Genomic DNA, 22968 nt, shown 5'->3' with positions numbered 1-22968 from the left:
TATTTAGGAGTCCTGACCGGGTAATTACTGAGCTTTACCTAATTTAATTTGTTTAGAAATGATGAGAAGGTCATATTAAGCTTTCATACTTATAGCAGGAGAGTATAAACTTTATTCTGACATGGATTTTTTCTCAAGAATATAATTAGGCTTTCTTTGTTTTAGGATTTGAGAGGACTAAGTTGTAGTAGGTTTTTTTGGGAGGGGAGGAATCGATTGAGTTGAGATTTTAAATGTGGGGTTTTAGTTGAAAGGTTTCTGATTACAAATAATTTGTATTGCTTTAGGGATTGATGATATTATGTACTGACAATTATAGATGTACTTTGCCATGAGCATTTTGGTGATTTTGACAAAAAATATGTTTCTAAATATTTAAAAACCACATATCCATGGTTAGAATATGCTGCACAGTTATTTCTAATACATCAAATCTTTAAAAAAAATGTAATATCATGTATGTTTTAACTTGCAAGGATTTTCAGACACATGAGAATGCAAAAACCTTAAGCCATGTGTTCAGTTAAAGTGAGACAGCTTTTTGCAATAATGTATGAAAGATGCAACTCGAGAAACAAAAGTACAAGATGATTCCTCTCTCCCCATTTTAATTTTAATTTGTGTTGCTGAATTCTCCCTATCTGCACAGCTTACTCTGATTTTAGCTTATGGCAGGTTCTTTGTAATGTATCTGTGATTTTTTGAGCCTATTTTTGGGCAAATATATAGCATAGAAAAAATGGGGAAAAAAAGCCCCATGCAGGGGTTTGAGGAACACTTTTTAAATTGCCAAGAATGATAAGCTATGGAAGAGTTGTGTAAAGAAAACAAAAAATTAAGATGAGCCAGGAAAGAAGATGCAGAAAACAAAAAGAAGGAAAAATGCGTGAGAACATTTGACAGCAATGACTGGTGATTTATGAGGAATTCATTATGGTTCAAAACCTCCACAAACTATTTCCTGGAAACAGCTTTATCTATGAGAGCCCCCCTTTCTACAGGCCATAACTGGTGCTCCATTTTCATATGCAAGTCGCTGCTCAGATCCTCACAATTGATAGAGTCACAGCTGAGAACTCACCTTGGGTTCCTGGAGGACTTTATTCTCCTTTCAGTTCAGTATTCAAGGAATGCCTTTCTGGTTTGCTAAATCCGTCCTTGTGTCCCCAAAGCCACCTTCTAGATTATTTTATAGTGTAAAAGGTAACTCTGTTAATTGATGCCAGAGAATGCTTTGTTGAGTGATAGTAGCATATTCCATTTCTTCACAATGATGCATTCTGGATTTTTTAAAAATAAAATATAAGTAGGTCTGTGGTTATAATGATTTGGAAAGTGTTTTTGTGCCTCAGTTTATTATATAGTATGCTGTATAGCAAGAAAGCTGCCCTAAATAGCTTGGATCTAGCAAGGTGATTTGTCTGCTCATTGCAGAGGGCCATAAATCATGGGTTTGCATCTTGTTAGCTTAAGATCCCATTGGAAAAATACAGTGACTATTGAGCGTCAGGCACAGAGCTGGCTTTCTGTATCTCAAACATGGATTTCTGTGTTATAAAGATCTGATCTCAAAGCTATAATTCTAAAGGGCTTAGAGGCAGCTGAGCATGAATGCACAGCCCTATTTATAAGGATGCCACCAGGGTTGGCTAAGAGAATTTGAAAACCTCTCAGGGATAAAGCTGTTATCCCCAATGTTATTTGTTATCACCTAGTTAGTTAGGTTTTGCATTTCTTTTTTCTTTTTTTTTTTTTTCTTCTTTTTATAAGGAAAAAATTTGGAAGCCTTTGGGGGTTGCAGAGTTCCGTACTGGGGCCAATATTGAGACGACGGGAGGCAGCCCGCCTAACTCCTGTGTTCAGCGGTGAGCCTGGATATTCAGTGTCGAGTAGTTTTTGGTGACTGGTATTAAACTCTGGAATTCATTGCCAGAGAATGTGGTAAAGGCAGTTAGCTTAGCAAAGTTTTAAAAAGGTTTGGACGGCTTCCTAAAGGAAAAGTCCATAGACCATTATTAAATGGACCTGGGGAAAATACACTATTTCTGGGATAAGTAGTATAAAATGTTTTGTACTTTTTTGGGATCTTGCCAGGTATTTGTGACCTGGATTGGCCACTGTTGGAAACAGGATGCTGGGCTTGATGGACCTTTGGTCTTTTCCAGTATGGCAATACGTATGTACTTATATATTGAATATCCGGTTTCTTTTTGGCTGGTTTAAACTTAATTGGCCAAGCCAATATTCAGTGCTGACTGGTTAAGTTTATAGCAGCCAACGATAGACTTGCTATTTAGTGGCCCAATTTGGCTACCAAACTTAGGAGCCCTTTTACAAAGTGGCGGTAAGCCCGATGTGGGCTTAATGCATGCTGTCCTGGAATTACTGCCGGCCCAATGTGGCCACCAGCGGTATTTTTAATCAAAACCGAGCATGCACGATGTGAGGGGAAAAGGAGCTGTAGGGCAGGCAAATCGGTGTAGTGAAGAACAGTGCTGGAGGAAGGCTTATTCTGCTGATGGGGCCTGGGGACCCCAGCCAGCCAAAAAAGAGGTCCCAAAACCCTGTGTCTGCTCCTCCCCAGTCTCTAAGTGGGACCTGGTGCCGGAGTTTTCTCTCTTCTGCTCCTGTTGGGACACAATCACTTGAGTCCCGTCAGGAGCAGAAGAGAGAGAGAGAGAGAGACCCCGGTGCTGGGTCCCCCTTGGAGGCCGGGCCCGGGGGAATCTTGCCCCCCTGGCACCCACTTCTTGGCAGCCCTGCTGCTTACCCCTAGGGATAAAAAGTGTGTTTCTCCAAGTCTACCTGGTTAATAATGGAAACTTGGCAGCAAATCATTAGGAATTAGCACAGAGGGATGGAACAGTCTTTCCTCCTGATTTGCATGCCTTGGCTGCTGCACCACAGTGGTAAAATGATGCCACTGCTAATAACTGGTTTACAAAACCTAACAATGTCCCTTTTGTATGAGTACTCAGGCAGGGTGGCGGAAGTTATTCTTAGAATGTACATATTTTTCCTAAAAAGTTAAAATGACTTCTTTTAAAATTTAAATCTGAGCTTGATTGAATGTCCAAATAACTCATATTTGAATCTAAAAGGTTTGCAATGATTGCTGCACTGAATTGAATAAATTGTGGTTTTTATGACTAGATTGGAAAGCTTTGTGTCTCAACCTTTCCCCCTTATAGTTATTTTAGCTCAATAAATAAAACCTCATTAGTCTATTCCCATTTCAAAGAGTTTATTAAATTTTACAGGAGCAATTAGCATAAGCTGTGCTAATTTTTTTCTCTAAGTCTAATGAGAGATCTTCTTAATTAGGTTTTCTTTGTGTGGATCAGAAAAAGACCTGTAGTGGCAAAAGTCCCATAATGTATGTTGAAGTGGGAATAGAAATTGCCTCTTGGTTCCTGAACGTTGACCACTGATCATTCCCAAATAATTTGAGAATTATTTAGGGTTGTGCATTAATTTGAAATGACATGTGAAATGAACAATAGTGCTCACTATTTGAGTAATACAGAACATTATTTGAGCAATAGGGTGCATTATTTGAACAATAGGGTGCACTATTTGAGCAATGCAGTGTTGTGCTAATATTGTATTATATCTCTGGCATTTGAATTCCAGTGCTGCTAATTGTGTATATTTTTGATACTGTTTCACAGTAGTTCTATTATTAGGTTTAAATTTACCGTTTTCAAGTTTACCTCATTTATTGTATTTATGTTTATTCTTGGTTATTTTACTATTGTTATGCTGTTAACAAAATTTTAAGTTTTATGTTAAACTGGACCTGCTGTACACTGCCTTGAGTGAATCTCTTCATAAAGGCGGTTAATAAATCCCAATAAATAAATAAAAATAAAACAGCGCCTAGCACTTACACTAGGCCAGTTATTGATGCCAGTTGCATACGTACGTATTAGCATTCTACAATCTAGGGTTGTTCCAGCTTGTAGAATTGCCCTTTATTAGATCAATGCTGTACACAGAAGAACATAAGAATAGTCATACTGGGTCAGACCAATGGCCCATCTAGCCCAGTATCCTGCTGCCAACAGTGGCCAATCCAGGTCAAAAGTACAAATAGTAACAAGATTCCATAATCCCAAATTATAGCAACATTCCATGCTACCAATCCCAAGGCAAGCAGTGGCTTCCCCATGTCTGTCTGAATAGCAGACTACGGACTTTTCCTCCAGGAACTTGTCTAAAACTTTTTAAAACCCTGATATGCTAACCACTGTTACCACATCCTTCGGCAATGAGTTCCAGAGCTTAACTATTCTTTGAGAGAAAAAATATTTCCTCCTATTTGTTTTTAAAGTATTTCCATGTAATTTCATTGCATGTCCCCTGGTCTTTGCACTTTTCGAAAGAGTGAAAAATCGATTCACTTTTACCCATTCTACACCACTCAGGATTTTGTACACTACAGACCACATTGCCCTGAAACAAAAAATTTTTAAAAATCCAAATAAAACAATTAATCCTGTAAACAACATGAGAAACAAATTCTGACCTGCGCCCCCTTAGAATTCTTTTCCTTGCATTCATGCAGTTGCTGATTTGCTACATGGACTTTTTAATTCTGCATTCTTCTGCCAGTGTCTTAAGCATGCCCAAGGCTTAGGAACCTCCTGAGAATCTCCAAGTGCTGCCAGTGCCAGGGTAGCACTATGGAAATCATTAAGAATGTTCGTATTGCTAAAGAAAACCCAAAGACTTTCGCAGGTTCAAAGAACTCCTCAGAAAACTTCCCTGGTGTACTTCAGTATGTAGAGAGTACATTAGCTACTGTGGGTGGGAGCAAAGCAGATATAGCATTTACTGAATAACACTGTCCTGCCCACTGATTTATATAAGCCATTTGCTCCTGCAATGGGAATTCAAGCCTGACTATTAGGGGGTGGATTGATAGGGCACTGTGTTTGTGAACATTAGACTCAATTGTATCTCATTGACTAATATTATAGTGGATCTGAAATCTGTATCCGACTCATTTGTGTGTCTGGCAACCGAACAGCAAATAGCTAATGTGTTATTACTGGGAAACTGGTGTTCTTGTACGCTATTAGGTGAACCCCCGTGTATGTCAGACTGAAGCACAATAAAACACATCCTTACACACTATAGAGAGTAACATTCTGGGGAAGAAAAGGGGTGTGAGCAGTTTTTATTGTAGAATTTCTGTGGATAGGGTAAGATACTAACAGATTTTGTAAAACCTTGCCTAAGGATGTTTCTGCTTTGAAGCTCAATTGACATGAAATAAGATAGGAGGCATGCATTTCCTACACAAATAATGTACCAAAAGGGTAACCATTTGATTACCATTATTTGGATTTTGAGACAAACTTTTGGTTCTTAACCTTTTAACAGGCATAAACTGTCCCGGAGATCTAAAGAGAATTGGCTGAGAGGGGTTTCACTGAAAAAACTTTGCTATTGGTAGCTTTTGAGCAGGTCCGATTCATCCAGTACATCAGATGAATGGTTGCTTTTGCTGAAGATCATGTTCAAAATGTGGATATTCTTTAAAAGTATTTCAGGTGAAAAAGGTGATGTTTGGAGGTCATTTTGGAAATGTGAAGTGCTTGGTTGATCGGTTCGCATTCTGAAATCACTCATTTTTTATGCACACTAAAATGCCACATTTCACTGTAGAGTAACAAGGTATCAGCAATCTTCAACCTTCGAGTGCTGTAGTTTTAATGGTGTGTCATTATAACACTCGCTGGATGCTTGTGGAGACCACATGCAGGAATGTGCGTGTGAGTGTATTTAATTCTATCTATCTATCTATCTATCTATCTATCTATCTATCTATCTATCTATCTATCTATCTATCTATCTATCTATCTATCTATCTATCTATCTATCTATCTTCTAACAGTTTCCTTCTGCTCTCTGGAACGTCCAAGTTTATTGAAGGATTTCCTACCCCGCCCATGAAAAAGATGTTTGGGCAGTTTATATTCTGAAACGAAAGAGTAGAAAGAGTAGTGCTAATGACATTATTTAATTAATTATTTGTTTGTCCTTGAGGTAGTCTAATTCCCTGGTTACTCACTGCACATGTATTAATTTGCTTCTTGAACTTATTGTAATTCGTGTTAAATTCTGTACATTATTAGGTTTTATTCACTTTATTGTTTGTTTGTAAGCTACATTGAACTTGAATCTATTTCGGGCTAATGTGGGGTATAAATGTCATGAATAAATAAATAAATAAAATAAAATAAATAAATTATCAGTGGGGAAGCTGGGGTAGAATACAATATCAGACAGGACAGTGGGGTGGGGGTGGGGGGTGGAAATACACTAGGAGTATGCTGCTGCTTCAAGCTCAGTTAGAACCAGTCTTCATTTGCAGCTACGTGGGGGGGGGGGGGGGGGGGTCTTTCTCCGTTTTCATTCCTTCTCTCCCCAGCCACTGCAGTGATGATCATGTGGCTGAGATGCACAGACCATGGATCCCTATGGAACCTGGTACAAGTGAATCCTTGATCCAGCCAGTAGCAATCGCTGTTGAGTAATGGTAGGACTTTCTCTCTTCCTGTGGCTGTGAAGACTGCTTCTGAAGTCTCCTCAGCCCCTGATAGCTTAAGGAACAAGAGTCTACTGTAGGAATCAAAACCTGCCTCTGAGGCTGTGAGCTGCCACTCAGTTGGCCTGTTCATGAAGAAAAGGAACAGAATGCAAAATCCTCGATCTTTACAAGTCTGTCTCCAAGTTAAAGTAAAGGACTATAAACTTTCTTACAATAAATGCATCTTAATGACTGGAGCCTCAGTCTGGTCAATATTATTAGAGATACAGACCAGGGGAGATTACAGGCTCTCAATTTAAAACCTTTGTGGAACTTCAGACAGAATTTGACGTGCTGGGTACACAATTTCATTTTTATTGCCTTTTGAGACATCTCTTTCATAGTTTGAAGTTAAATATTGAAGAATTGATGGATACTTGGCCTCTAGAAGAACTAGATATGCAACCCTTGTAATTGTAAGCATATCAGTGGAACGGAAAAGACACATTGACACCTAAACAATGGGAATATTTTTGGAATAAATCAATTCATGTCTCCTGGTCAACTTCAATTTCTCAAACCATGTATTTGTTTCATAGTACATAGGGCTGTTATGACCAAAGTAATTGTGGCTAAAATTTCTTATGCAGAAGGTAATCGATGTTGGATATGTGATATCAGAACTCTTTCCCATATGCTGTAATATTGACCTAACCCACAATTGTTGTGGTCTGAAATCTTGAATAGAATTGTTAAGATTATACCTATAACAGAGCAACTTTCCTATCATTTAATGAATTGGAAAGCTTTGGCACTTTGAACTGAGTTAAAGGCTGACACAGTGTATTTATTCAATTTTCTTATGTCTGTAGCTGTTTGTCAGGTGGTTGCAAATTTAGGGATCCTTTTACTAAAGTGCATTAAAATCTGGACTTAACATGTTCTTGTGCAGGATTTTACCACATGCTAAGTCCAGATTTAACACTGTAGCTTTTGGGGGCTTTCTTCCTACTTTTTATTGCAGGTCTTGTGTTCATGCCTCCATTAGGTCACAGTACTGCAGGACATTAATGCGGGAGTACTTTCTACCTCCTGTTAAGGAGGCACGAAGTCCTCCTGCATTAACAGAGCATTAGCCAGTTAGCACATGGTGCATATATCCCCAGATTCTATATAGTGGAACATGAGCTGCGCATGCAATTTAGGTCATATTCTGTATTGCAAGTGCAACTTAATTATCTAACAAGCCAATCAGCATCAATAATTGCCAATTAACAGGCAATTATTGACACTAATTGGCTTTAATTAGAATTTATGTGCACAACTTGCTAAACATCCTATATTCCTATATAATAATTTGCACCTCCAATGTTCCATCGCTGTCTGGCTGCCTGGGTTCGTAACATCTTATGAAGTCAGCCAGCCTCCAGCGTTCCATTCCCCCTCACTGCCCCACCCTCGCGTCAAAATGTATTGATGCCAGAGGGCAGAACAATGAGAGGGAAGGGAACGCTGGAGGCGAGCTGATGTCAGGATTTTACCAACGGAAGGGAAGCCAGCCAGGCCAGCTAGAAAACAATGAGGTACAATGTAAGAGAGAATCACGGCACATCGAAGGGAGGGCAGGGCAGAGCAGAGCAGAACAGAATTGATGGACATGGATGGGATGGGATGGTATGGGAAGAGAGGACAGGAGAGAAGAGAATCGCGGGACACAGATGGGAGGGCAGGGAAGAGGAGAATCGCTGGACATGGAAGGGTGGGGATGGGAGGGGAGGGAAGGGAAGAATCGCTGGACATGGAGGGGAGGGGAGAGACATAAAATCGCTTACAAGAGAGCCTATTTCATTGTTGAGGAAGCGGGCTGGGTTCCACTAGTATTCTATAAAGTGATGCACGTAAATTCTAGTGCACGCTGCCAAAAAGGCATGACCATGGGCGTAGAATGGGCAGATCATGGGTGTTACTAAAAATGCGTGCATTTATAGAATGCACCTATCTTTGTCGCTGGCATTTTTAGTTGCCGGAAATTCCTGCAACTAGATTTAGTTACGTGGATGGTCCCTAGGCATATTCTATAAACTATGCCTAAAGTTGGGCATGGGTTATAGATTATGCCGGCTTATTTTTTTGCACCAATTCTTACAGCGCCATATATAGAATCTAGCCCATAATGATAGCACTAGCTAGGTAACACTTCCACGCCCACTCCTGTCCATGCCACGCCCCTCTGAGAAAAATTTCAGAAAAATGCAATAATGTGTGGCAAACTACCATATAACCCCTTCATACATTTGTAACTATGTTCTAATCGTGGGTTAAATGCTTAGTGAAAGGACCCCTTAAAAAATAAGGTTACTCTTCGTGCAGCTTCGTGGTGAAATCCTGTATGTGTATTGCACAAGTATGAGGCAATTTTAGCAGAAACACATAATACTATCTTTAAATGTCAGAAGAGGTGGAGTTATTGGATCAATATGCACAGTCTAATGGAATCTAAGATTTAATTTAATTTAATTTTGGCATTTATAATCTGCTTAACCATTAAGTTCATTATAAGCAGGTACTTTCTCTGACACTAGAGAGCTCACATTCTCGGTTTTTGTACCAGAAACAATACAGGGTTAAAGGGCCTTTTTACTAAGCTGCGGGGTAGCACGGGCGCTCGGTGGTATTTCTGAAGTTGGCACTTGCAGTATCCCGCAGTAGGAAATAATTTTCTACAATGGGGAGTGTTCCTGGCGGTAATCAGCAGCGTGGCCACATTGCCGCCTGCTGCCCAATTACTGCATGAATAACGCTTGAGCCTTTACCGCCTTCTAAATAGGTGGCAGTATGGGCTCAGGCAGTAAATAGCCATGCGCTAATTTTAATATTCGAGCATGGCCATATACTGCCCCATTTAAAAAAGGCCTTTTTGTTTTTACCACAGTAAAACATGGCCCAGCGTGTGCCCAAAATAGCGCAGGCCACATTTTACCGTGGCTTAGTAAAAGGGTCCCTAAGTGACTTGCCTGGGGTCACAAGGAGCTGCAGTAGGAATTGAAGCTTTGTGCTGAGGATGGATGATCTCTTTTTTTCTGTGTTTCTTATTGTTTGGTTGATTGTAAAAAATTAATAAAAAGAACTCAATTCACAAAAAGAGGTACAGACCAGGGGAGAGAGGGAAAGCGGCCAGTTAAAATTTTCTTAAGCCACGATAGGGTTCCTTGGTTTTAGTGATGTACTAAGTAGTCTGTTATTTTGAATTTTACTGGAACTAATCCAGGAAGAAGAAAAATTTCACACTCTTAAATCAGTGTACAGTGCTCAGGTACTGGACACCATGTGTTTCAAAGTCCCGTGAACTTTAGAACCATTTTTCTTTAAAGCTGAAATGCCAAGCTTTAGTTCCAGCAACTTGCTACAAAATAAATAAATAATAATGATAATTTAAACAATAAAAACCCACTATATTGACTTAATAAAACAACGTATGAAATAAAGTTACTTTCTGACAAGCGGCTCCAGAAATGGCTTACCTGGAATTATCTAGTGCAGTTAAGTGTTTGAGGCCCTGTGATTTTGTAATAATATCACATAAAAGTAATAACATTAGCTAGCTAACACATCCCTAATAAGATATTGTTCACCTCTTTGCCAGATGCTGTGGAGCAGGCTTTTCCTCTGTGGCTCTTTTCATTCCTCTCAATAAGATTATTTCAAACACTCTAATCCTGAATCATTGACGTGGATACAAAAGCTTAGTGACATCTAATAGATGCCTCTTAACTTTCCTTTTCCTCTTGTTTTTTTTTTTTTCTCTGGCCTGACAAAGCTCAGGCACATTTGGGCCCTGTCACTTTATGGCTGCCTAGACGCTCTTTCTACAGTGTAAAGACGGAAAGGGGCTCCCTATAGCCAAGGAAATTGTCCATGAAGTGCGATGAAAAACCTTGCCGCTGAGTGACTTTGGTGATCCAGTGTCTATAAAGTGAAAATATGTAAAAATTCAAATGCATCTTAATCAATATATAAAATTACTGCCCTCAAAAACTAAGCCTTTAAAGTACAGCCATCTTCAAATCTTCAGCTGCCCTTTACACTCAATGGTGTTTCAATTATGCAGCATCTTCAGGAGAATGCCTCTGATAAAACTTTGAGCTGGGGCACTCTTATGGGATGCAGCCAGTTCCATGCAGAAGACCTGCATGATTCTTGAATCAGTTTTTCCTATCCGTGGGACGTCCTGTGCCAATATTTTCTCTAAGATGTGTAGGAGTCTTCTGCTTGCATTCCTATCAATGGGAGTAGTGCATCATGGGTTCAATCGCAAGGGGCAAGCAGGTTCTGCAGGACTTCCAGGGCACCTCCTTGCCCCTCATGATTAAAACTGTAATACTGATGCACCACCCCAGCCAGTAGATATGTGGATGGAGGTCTCCCATGCAGCTTCCAGAAAACTTTGTTCAGGTATGGGGATGTGTTTAATGCAGTGATCGCAGCTCCTAAAGCAAGGCTTCTGTAACCTGTCCTGGTGACGCCACAGTCAGCCAGATTTTTTTGGCTAGCCACACTGAATATGCATGAGTCAAATTTGCATATACTGGGTCTCCAGTGTTCGCCAACTTATCTTGTGCATGTTTGCTCTGGGTATCCTGAGAAACCAATTGGATGTGGGATCACTAAGACAGGTTTGGGAAGCCCTGTCATAGAGTCAGATAGCCCCAGTAATCATACAATAGCAACTCTTGGTAGCAGACGTTCAAGTCCAGAAAGAGCTAGAATATAGTCCATCACTGAATCTTTTTATTGCAATGACTGGGTCAGGATATAAAATAGAGGATAAATCCCTGGGTAATTGGAACAGATTTATGGAACAGATTCTGGTTAAGATGGAAAACTTGCAGAATGAAACGGAACTGACACCCCAGAAAAGAATAAAAAACCCCAAATAGTATAAATTCTACCTCACTACAGGATCACTTGAGGGCTGATGCATAGCGGCACCCTTTAAATACAGGTGCTACGGGAAAAATTACCGAGTCGCAAACAGCAACCAATGCACAAAGGGGATTGAATGCAAATGAGATACACGTATCTCACTTTGTGCATTGGTCACTGTTTGCACCTCAAAGTTCTCAAATGCATTTGGCAGCTTGCAGATTCCTGGTGGTCCAGTGGACCGCCTCCTGACCCCCAGAACAAAATATCCCTGATGGTCTACTGGACTGCCTCTCGACCCCACCCCTGGTGTCCCTGTGCCTCCTGACTCCCCTGGCACCCCCCAACACCTCCCAACCCTTAGCACAAAAATCCCCTGTGGTCCAGTGGACCCGATCCCCTGTAGCACCTTCCATACACCCCCATGCAAAAATCCCTGGTGGTCCAGTGGACCCTGACACCCTGACCCCCCTCCCATACCCCCTCCCAACCTCCCACCAAGCAAAAATCTCCCTGGTGGTCTAGTGACCTGACCTAACCCCACTCCCTCCCCTCCATTCCCTATACCTTAAAAAAAATACTAGCGTGTTGGCATTGGCATGCCTAAAATTGATGTGCCTTCAGTTACAGCAGTCATATAGGTGCAATTACAGGTGTGAATATGCAACAAGGTCATGCCTAACTTACAGTATTCTGTAAATTGCATGTGTAAGCGAGAGACACGCCCATGTCCCATCCATGCTCCTCCCATAAGAATACCCCCTCGCAGTTACGTGCTAATGCACTTATATGCATCCTTGTTGAATAGTGCTTAGGGTGCTTTCATGCATAAGTGCTATTTCTTCTTGCAGACACATATTTGTAGAGTCACCCTTTTAATTTGCAAGCCCTTTAATACCTGTGACACATACCGGCAGTGCTGGCTTGCAGAGTTCCAGACCATTTTGCTTTAGTTTCCTTCTTCATCCATCCCATTCCACCTGTGATGCCTCATTCTTTTCCCACAATGCCATCTTTCAGGGACCTGTCATGGCATTCATTCTCTCCATTGCACTTTCATTCTATCGGTTGTTGGCTGGCTTCCCAGATGTAAAGCAGCGTGATAAGTTGATCTTAGGAACAATTTACCTTGCTCAACGTTAGCTGTTGAGGGGCTTTACAGAAAAGAGATGTACTGATATGTCCACATGAAGCAGAATTTTTCTTCTAAAAAGAAATAGAAGCTAAGATGAATCTGGTGTGAATAGGCGCTGATGTAAGATTTTAAAAACCCTACCAAAATGACACTGTCATCCACTTACCAGATATGGCTCAGATTGATCTTTCAGGACCAAGAAAATGAATGCATAAAACCCAGCTGTAAGTGATTCTGTGCCTGGAGGCCGCTGTGTCTGCTACAATTGTTTCCAAGTACAGCTAGTCTGATTAATGTTATTCATTTTATTTTAATTTTATAGTGTGTTGAATGCTTGCACTGCACTGTGCAAGCTGAACGTGCTTATGTCAGAGCAAAGGTGCAATGAATGATATACAGATACAGAAGATAGGTGCAGTACCTTCCCCAAAATGCTTAGAATCAAAAAAACAATGGGACCATGCAGGAGGGATGAGGAGGTTAAGAAATTATGAAGATGCTAGAAAATGAAATCCCCCTAGTCCAGCTTTTTTTTTTTTGAAAGATATTTTCTTAACAAATGGGATATGTTCTAAAAGTAGAATGAAGCTTTCTGGATTTTCAATTGATAGATGTGACCAGGTTTCAAGGAATTCAGCTAGAGCAAACAATTTGTAATACAACAAGCCAAATCCATCCTTTTATGTGAAAAAAATAAAAATGTTACAGAAGTTCAAAAATACAACTTTCCAGGCTGCTTATGGACCCGTGACATGAAAAATTGGCCATTCTCAACATTTTGGATCTGCTACGTTAGTCACCTTTTCTCAGCGACAGTCACATGTGAGATCTTTGGGCTATGTTTACTAAGTGGCATTTTGGGCACGTTAGCGTTTTTTAAACATGCATAAATGGTGTATGTGCATTAAACGCTAACGCATCCATAGAAATGTATAGGCGCGTTAGCGTTTAACGCCCCTTAAATTTACAGGCGCATTAAAAACGCTAATGCACCTTAGTAAATATACCCCTTTGTTTCTCTGAAAGGTCTTTTGAAGATGGGGATGGTGTGCAGAAGTGCACTGTGCTCAAGGCTTCCACTTCCTTCCAGATGCAGGAATATAGAGCATCTCCCTGTGCTTGTGCTTCTCACTGCCCTGCACTTGGTGTCTGGAAAGTCTGCTCTGCAGGTTTGCCGGCAAGAGCCAGGAAACCAATCCGGTTTAAGATTTTTGGTAGATAATAATGAGTAAATGGATTGTTAATTTGTTATGCAGATCACTCAGAAGTGGCATTTTGCTACAAAAACCTTTGAAAAATATTTCAAGCCATTTTATTTATTGCTTGTATAAAAGTAATATTTGAGTTTTCACTTGGTTGTTTTGGTTCCATGCTATCCTGAGTAAAAGTATAGAGGATTTATATTTAAAACAAACCATGAATGACTCATGGAAATACAAAAAGAAAATATCTATCTATATCTAAAGAGAGAGCATAGAGGGGGATGACCTGCACTGAGAATGGAATAAAAGCATAGAGGGGAAACTTGTATGGAGTGGCACATACAACCAGGGCTGGTGTTAGGAGTGGGCGACTGGGGCAATTGCTTTAGGCCCCCGTCAAAGGAGGCCCCAAGCCTGCCCGATAGGGGTGGCTCGACCATTAGGCCACCTGAGTCGGGGACCTCAGGCATACTCTTCAGGAACAGCATCTGATTTCCCCTTCGTGGTGTTACCTGGCAGCGGCAGCAATTCCCATATGCTGCCCTACCGCCGACACCCTCCTCTTCCCTTTACTGAGGCCGCCTCTCTGATGTAACTTCCTGTTTCGTCAGAGGCTTATGCAGCCACAGTAAAGGGAAGAGGTGGGTGCCGGCGGCAGGGCAATGCAATGAACGGGCTGGAGGTAGGAAGGGGGGTGGCATCTCGGCCTTGGGGGGGCGGCATCCTACCTCCTCCTCAAGTGGTATCTTGTCTTGGGCTGGCCCTGCTGCCTGAAGTTGAAAGCCAGGCTTTGGGGTCTCCTCCCTAGTGTTTGCCTTGGGCCTCATCATGTCTAACACCAGCCCTGCATACAACTCTAACAATCTCTCCTGAGACCAGTTTCAGTTTTCTGGAACCCTCCCTTTGGAACTCCCTCCCACCTTGCATCTGTTTAGAACCCTCCTACCCCAAATTCAAGACTTGACACAAGACCCACCCATTTACTGATCCCTTTGGCTCAGCCACATAATTGTCTCCCCTCCATATTTATCTGCTCCCTAATTGTTTTTATATTGTAAACCACATAGACTCCGTCCCCCCGGACTCTAGAGCGCCTAGAGATCTGCGCCGAAATCTAGACATATTCTATAATAACGCATATAACTTGATTCGCTTAACAAGCCAATCAGCTTTTTTGACAGTTCTTAACAAGCATCAACGAGCACTAATTGGCAATAATTAGAATTTACGCACACAACTCACTAAGCATATTCTGGAATGAACCACGCCTAAATTCTAATGCATGCAATTTAAAAAGGGGTGTGGCTATGGGCGGGGAAATGGTCATTCTTTGGGTGTTCCAAAATTTATGTGTGTTGTTATAGAATATGGCCCAGTGCATGTAAACCTACGCAGAGGGATTTACACCATGTTTTTGATGGTGTAAATGGAGGTGCATAGTTTTAGGCGTTGGGATATTAACTAAGCGTATTCTATATACCACGCCTAGATCTAGGTGTGCTTATAGAATACGCATAGGTGGAAAAATTACTGCTCTGATTTTTTAGGTACCTGGCCCCGTATAGACAATTTGCAGTATATCAAGTGGCGAAAATAAATAAAAATAAAGATGGGAGAGGGGGGATATTTGCACAGAACACTAGGTACAACCACTTGCCACCCCTCTGGGCAGACTGGATGGACCATGTTGGTCTTTGTCTGCTGTCATTTATTGTGTCACATAACATACCTCATCACAAAATGCCTGGTTCCAAAACCAGTTGCATCATAGTAGGGTAAATTATTGTGCTGAAAACAGGGCACCAGATTATGATGACGTATTGCTCACGTTATCCCTGCGAAATCCCAGTGAAAGCAGCATTTTCAGTGTGATTTACCAACCTCTCTTTCTAACAGATTACAAAGGGTGGCACAGATCTGAGTGAGCCCTGCCAGTTGTTTAGAAGAAAGAGAAATGTTTTTATTTCTACGCTTCTAGGATTTAAGTCTTGCAAACAGTTCCTATGCAAATATAGAGGGAGGGGGAGAGGAGACCAGGGGATGTTTGTGGTTCTGCCATGGCATCGTAGTTTTTCTTCATATTGTTATGCCATATAGTACATGAATCAAACAGAAATAAAAGATATTTCTTGATAGGGCTGTGAAATGTTTCAGAGCGTGCTTTTATCCTGGTTATTTGCAGGTGCCATTTTCGGTCACCAAGGGGTTAATGAATTTGCAGCCTGTCCCAGCAATCTTATCATGTGCCTGGTTGATTTTGAAAGACCCAGGGCTTGCAGTTGTCCATGGGGCATCTTTACCAGCTTCTCCAAGGCCACCTGGACAGATGCTATCCCGCACAGCCTGTCCTGGGGACTTGAAATGCAATCACGGCTTTCTCCCCTGCTCCTGCTGGTCAGCTTGTGATGAGAGGGAGGAGAGAAGGGTGGCAGGTCAGTGCAATTGTTGCTTCCTGGCATGGAGGGGGGGGGGGGGGGGGGTATCCAGCAGTCTCAATGGATTACAGAATAAAACAAAAATGCAACTTGTAAAACATGCACTACAAAGCAAGCCTAAAACAGAAAACTTTATCTATCTATCTATCTATCTATCTATCTATCTATCTATCTATCTATCTATCTATCTATCTATCTATCTATCTATCTATCTATCTATCTAAAACCCAAATGCATAATGATAAGACAAAATTTCAGCAAGGCAATATCTATCTCCATATATATGTGTGTCCATACAAGCGGTGATTTTACAAGGGAAATATATATACACTTTTGCTGCTTCTTATACATACACTTATGTGGCCGATTCTCAAATCCCACTGTATCCATATCAGGTTATACCTGTTGTTTGTGGGCTGACTCACGTTTAATTTATACAGGCATCAATTGAACCTTGCCACTGTCCATATGTTTGTGACTTGCTCCTGGACCGCCCCCAACCATCTTCGGAGCAAATATAAATTTGTGTGAAAGGATTTACCTGCTGCTGGGGTTTATTTATTTATTTATTACATTTGTATCCCACATTTTCCCGCATAGCAGTAGGCTCAATGTGGCTTACAAGTTCCGGAGAGGAGAGTACCAACTCCGGGAATATATACAGAGTGGAAAATAGAGTAACAGTAGGTGCAAGGAAGCTGATAAGGTTCCGGAAAAGAGAATATGACTCTGGGATGAATATATAGTAGCAATATAGAGAAAAGTAATCCCAATGAGGCTGATAATTTTCCGGAGATGGGACTACAGCTTCTAGTGAGCAATACAGAGTAGGATAAGGGTAGAAGTACATTTAATTATAACTGGAGTAGGTTGGTTCTCAGCATAGCTGCTGAGAGGGGGGGGGGGCAGGGGGGACAAAATTTCCCAGACCCAGGCCTCCAAGGGGGGCCCGGCGCCGTAGTCCCTCCCTCCCTCTGTCGTTGACTGCCTGCCCCCTACATTGAAATCGCAGTCTCACCTCTTGTGAAAGCAGCGCTGCAGGCAGCAGAACACCTCCTTTTGGCCCTCCTTCCCTCCCTGTGTCCCGTCCTCATCTGACGTAACTTCTGCAAGGGCGGGACACAAGGAGGGAAGGAGGGCCGAAGGGAGACGTTCTACTGCCTGCAGCGCTGCTTTCATGGAGGTGAGACTGCGATTTCAGTGCAGGGGGCCCGGCCCGGTGGCGGATGGAGGGAGGGGGGGCGGTGACCTCAGGGGGGGGGTGGAGGGGGGAGCAGTGGCTGCGGTGATCTCGGGGGGGGAGCGGTGGCGACCTTGGGGGGTGGAGGGGGGAGCAGCGGCGGTGACCTCGGGGGGGGGGGCAGGGCCGGGGCCCAGGGGGGCGGCTTTGCCCCGGGCCCAGCCCAGTCTCTCGGCGGCCCTTGTTCTCAGTGCCCATTTTATAAGGCACATACTACTACTACTACTACAAATCATTTCTATAGCACTACCAGTCGTACGCAACGCTTCATATGGGTGCTTTTAGTTTGTAAATGGTGGATGATGCTGGTGTACATATACAAGATGTAAAAGTTGGCAGCACAGAAGTGCAATAGGATGCCTAAGTGGGGGAAAACGTGGGTCTCCTTTAATTATTAAATGAGATGGGCATGAAAGGATTTACCTCTCATACATTAATTGCGGGCCTGTGTGCTTGCTCCCCTGGAATGAGTGATGGGGTGGGAGAGTGGATGGTGAGTTCCAGAAAATTTTTAAATGATCTAGAGATGGGAGTAATTAGTGAGGTAATTAAATTTGCTGATGACACAAAGTTATTCAAACTTGTTAAATCGCAAGAGGATTGTGAAAAATTGCAAGAGGACCTTACGAGACTGGGAGACTTGGCATCTAAATGGCAGATGGCGTTTAATTTGAGCAACTGCAAAGTGATGCATGTGGGAAAAAGGAACCCAAACCATAGCTACATGATGCAAGGCTCCACATTAGGAGTCACCGCCCAGGAAAAGGATCTAGGTGTCATCGTTGATGCTGTGTTGAAATCCTGTGCTCAGTGTGCAGCGGCTAAGAAAGCAAATAGAATGTTAGAAATTATTAGGAAAGGAATGGAAAACAAACATAAGAATGTTATAATGCCTTTGAATCGCTCCATGGTTCGACCACACTTGGAATACTGTGTGCAATTCTGGTCACCGCGTTCAAAAAAGATATAGAGGAATTAGAAAAGGTAGAGAGAAGGGCGACAAAAATGAGAAAGGGGGTGGGATGACTTCCCTATAAGGAAAGGTTGAAGCAGCTAGGGCTCTTCAGCTTGGAGAAGAGATGGCTCAGGGGAGATATGATAGAGGTCTATAAAATAGTAAGTGGAGTGGAACTGGTATACGCGAATCATTTGTTTACTCTTTCCAAAAATACTAGAACTAGGGGGCATGCAATAAAGTTATAAAGTAGTAAATTTAAAACAAATTGAAGAAAATAATGAGTAACTGAACCCTGGAATTTGTTGCCAGAGAATGTGGTAAAAGCAGTTAGCTTAGCAGGGTTTAAAAATGTTTGGATAATTTCCGAAAAGTCCATAAGCCATTACTAGGATGGGCTTGGGAAATCCGCTGCTTATTCCTAGCATAAGCAGCATAAAATCTGTTTTACTGTTCTGGAATCTTGCCAGGTACCTGTGACCTGGGTTGGCCACAGGATACTGGGCTTGATGGACCTTTGGTTTGTCCCAGTATGGCAACACCTATGTTCAGAATGCATTATGGAGGAGTGGAGTCCATGTACTTGTTTTTTTCTTTCTTTTTTCCCTGGTTCTGGGGGAAATTAGGGATTTTTTGAAGGTTAAAAATAGCAAATATAGAGGTTGTTTCATTGAAAATATTTGCCTTGTTGGTCTTGTCCAGCCTTGTTTGCTATAGGAGATATGGATTTTTTAATTGTGTCTTTCTTGGGAATATTGGGCTAGATGGAGTGGAGGAGTGGCCTAGTGGTTAGGGTGATGGACTTTGGTCCTGGGGAACTGAGGAACTCCATTCAATTCCCACTTCAGGCACAGGCAGCTCCTTCTGACTCTGGGCAAGTCACTTAACCCTCCATTGGCTCATGTAAGCCGCATTGAGCCTGCCATGAGTGGGAAAGCGCGGGGTACAAATGTAACAAAAAAAAAAAAGCAGTCCCTGCTTTGTCCAGAGATGAATATTGGCCCTTACGCAGATAAGTGGTGCCTAGCCGCACATACCCAGTGCCAGTGCCCAGTGACGTACCAAGGGCAGGGTAGTGGGGGCGGTCTGCTCCGGGTGCACGCTGCAGAGTGATGCAGGGAGCAGCCACAGGGCTGTCAGCTCCGCTGATTCCTCCCTCTGATGTTACTTCCAGTTCCGGAGCACAGGGAGCAGGGAACCGGCAGAGCCAACAGCCACGCGGCTGCTCCCAGCACCCCAGGAGGTAAGAGCAATGCACCTGGGGGGGGGGGGGGTGGTGTTGGTGGTGTTTTGAGGTGATGCGCCAGGGGAGGGGCATGGCGCTGCACCCAGGGGACGATGCTGCACCAAGAGAGGGACAACGCTGCACCTGAGGGGGGACGACGATGCTGCATCCAGATGGGGGGTGCGCAGCGGCAATCCGCCCTGGGTAGCAGCTGAGTAAGGAACACCACCACCAGTGCCTGGACATGACCTGGCATTGAACAGCTGGGCATAAAGCCAGTGGTGGCAAATGATTGCTGGAATGCCGTTGGCTAATTATTTACCCAATTATATATTGAAATTTTATGTATTTTGGATGAATGTTATTATCAATCCATCTGATATTTTAAGGCATTGAACCGGCCAGGTGCTGATCCTGGCTGGTTAAATGCCACATAGCCTGTTCTCCACCTTCAATGGGAAATGGCCAACCATGTCCCGCTGAATATTGCCGGTTAGCAGCTAATAGTTATATCGGCCGATATAACGGGCTCTCCTCTGATTTTCAGCGCATCACCGCTTAACTTTAGTGGCCATATTTGACTGCGTACAATGCAGACCTATCTTTGGCTGGTTTCACTTTGACCGGCCAGCTCTGAGTATTGGCTTGGCCGGTCAAAGTCAAACCAGCCAAAAGTAAACTGGATATTCAATGTTGGTCCCTGGAAATGGCCCGGCATCGAATATCCAGTTTTAGTGCTGACCACTGGAGTTAGTCAGGCTAACTCCCATGGTCTGATCGGCCTCAATGTGTTCTGCTGATGACCAACTGAAAGACCTCTTCGTTTTTGCAAAAAGTTTAAAATCAGTGCCTTTTTGGAACTTTGCTACAGGAGCCCTTTTATAATAGGGGCGTAGCCAGACCTTGACGGGACGGGACGGGGGGGGGGGGGGGGATCAGAGCCCAAAGTGGGCGGGGGGACATTTTGGCCCATCTCCCTGCTGCTGCCCCCGCTGCCATTGCCGCTTCCACCGCACCCACGTCCCCGCCTTCCCCTGCCACTGCTGCACGATGGTACCTTGGCTAGCTGAAGAAGTGTTTGTCCCACGCTGGTCTCGCATTGTCTGCCCTGCTCTGTTCTGAGTCGCTCCATGCATGCTCGTTTTAGTGAAACTGAGCATGTACGACGCGACTGAGAAGCACAGGGTAGGCAATGAGGCGAGACCAGCGTGGGACAAACGCTTCAGCTGGCGGGGGTTGGGGACCCCCTCCTGCCAAACCAAGGGCCCTAGAGCCAATGTTTTATAAATTTCCACCCACATTTATAAGTATTCACTGACCCTGATTTCTAGTGAATGACAATATCCTTTAGGATCCAGGTTTCCCATAGGCGTATACTGCCTCACATCCACACCTCATTATGAAACCATTCATTTCAATGCCTTTGGTCGCTCTGATTTTAAAGCAGCGGAATGTAATTTTGCTGCTGCTACTGTAGCTTCTTTGGGTACAGTCAGACCCTCAACCTCAATGTACTCTCAGTGCGAGGCATAGTCACATATACTTTTGTTGTTTTTTAAATAAATATCGTAAACAGAAGGATGGCAAGGAAACATCTTTTGCTGAAAAGTTAATTCTTCTAACATATGGAACTTTTCCAAGGCAGACTGGCTGCTTTAGCTTACTTTAAACAAGATCTGAATTCTCTCTCTAAACCTTCAGGAGGGACCGCAATTATCTCCACAATCAAATTCCCACCACTGTCCCTGTGAAAGCCTCTAGTCATGGGCTGCTAGGATTATTTGCTTTAGCACTTTGGGGAAAAAGAAACCCGTTGTTTGGAAATTAGAAGCAGCTGACTTTCCAGCGCTGCCATTTAGTGGGAAGCTGCTAACCATACAGAGCCACAGGCTACCTTAGCAGCAGTCATAGGATAGGCAGTGGAATGGGGTGGGCCTCGGGGTCCATGGCCCCACCAATAATTTGCTCAACACAGCATCAGCAACTAGAGAGATTGGGGGCAGGGCTGGTCCTTCCAGTAAAGACATTCCACTGCCCCTAGGAGCAGTGTTTGGGTTATTATGTCTTACTATGGCCTTCACGTGGTACCTTTCCTTAAGCAGTGTAACTGTATCCCTGGAGCCAGCTCTGTAGGTGCTGTGTGTCCAGGGAGAGACCATTTCCATTCGGTTTAACACCCCCAATAATTTTTGAAAAGTTGGTTCCAGTTGCTCAGTCTTAGTTGCTTGCAGTGAAAACACTTAGGGATCCTTTTGCTAAAGCGCGGTAAAGTTTTGCATTTATGCACATTCATTTTTGCTAAGTGCAAAAGCCTGTACTAGACTAGCTGTTGGGGGCATTGCCAGAATGTTCCTGTACAGTTACTGCACAGAAACGTTCTTTACCATGGGGTAAGTGCATTTACAGTGTGCTTGCACTTAGAACCTCATAAGAACATAACATTCCAGAATTCCAAAGAGTAGCAAGATTCCGGAATCCCAAGGAGTAGCAACATTCTATGCTACTAATCCCAGGGCAAGCAGTGGCTTCCCACATGTCTATCTTAATAGCAGACTATGGGCTTTTCCTCTAGGAACTTGTCCAAACATTTTTTAAACCCAGATATGCTATCCGCTGTTTCTACATCCTCCTGCAAATGTTCCAGAGCTTAACTATTCGCTTAGTGAAAAAATATTTCCTATTTGTTTTGAAAATGTTTCCATGTACTTCATTGAGTGTCCCCTAGTCTTTGTACTTATTGAAAGAGTAAAAAAAATCAATTCACTTCTACTCGTTCTACACCACAAAGGATTTTGTAAACCTCAATCATATTTCCCCTCAGCCGTCTCTTTTCCAAGCTGAAGAGCCCTATGTTCTTTAGCCTTTCCTCATATGAGAGGTGTTCCATCCCTTTTTTCATTTTGGTCAGTCTTCTTTGGAGCAATAAAGAGGTATTATAGTAGTCTCAGTCTTATTTACCATCCCTTTCCTAATAATTCCTCGCATACTGTTTGCTTTTTTTGCTGACGCCACAACTGGACAAAACACATTAGCATATGTCTACAACAGCACCTAGATCTTTTTCTTGGGTGCTGACCCCCAAGGTGGACCCTAGCATCTGGTAACTTCCCAATGTGCATCACTTTGCATTTGTCCATGTTAAATTTCATCTGCCATTTGGATGCCCAGTCTTCCAATTTCCTAAGGTCTTCCTGCAATTTTTCACAGCCCACATGCGTTTTACAACCTTGAATAGTTTTGTGTCATCTGCAGCGGGACATGTTTATCCACTCCTTGCCTAACTGAGATAATATTTAACCATCTCTCTGACCTCAT

The 22968-nt window shown here is 42.8% G+C and overlaps 1 protein-coding gene across 4 annotated transcripts in view; it reads left to right on the top strand.

Moving 5' to 3' along the window:
* The window catches only part of EBF1 (EBF transcription factor 1), a 557364-nt gene that overhangs the window by 41456 nt on the left and 492940 nt on the right, over positions 1-22968 (top strand). The gene's annotated exons all lie outside the window — the stretch shown is intronic.

This window comes from Microcaecilia unicolor, chromosome 8, assembly GCF_901765095.1.
Source record: "Microcaecilia unicolor chromosome 8, aMicUni1.1, whole genome shotgun sequence".
NCBI classification, from domain to species: domain Eukaryota; kingdom Metazoa; phylum Chordata; class Amphibia; order Gymnophiona; family Siphonopidae; genus Microcaecilia; species Microcaecilia unicolor.
The sequence above is the reverse complement of the archived record's forward strand: the minus strand, read 5'-3'. Positions and strand labels throughout refer to the sequence as shown.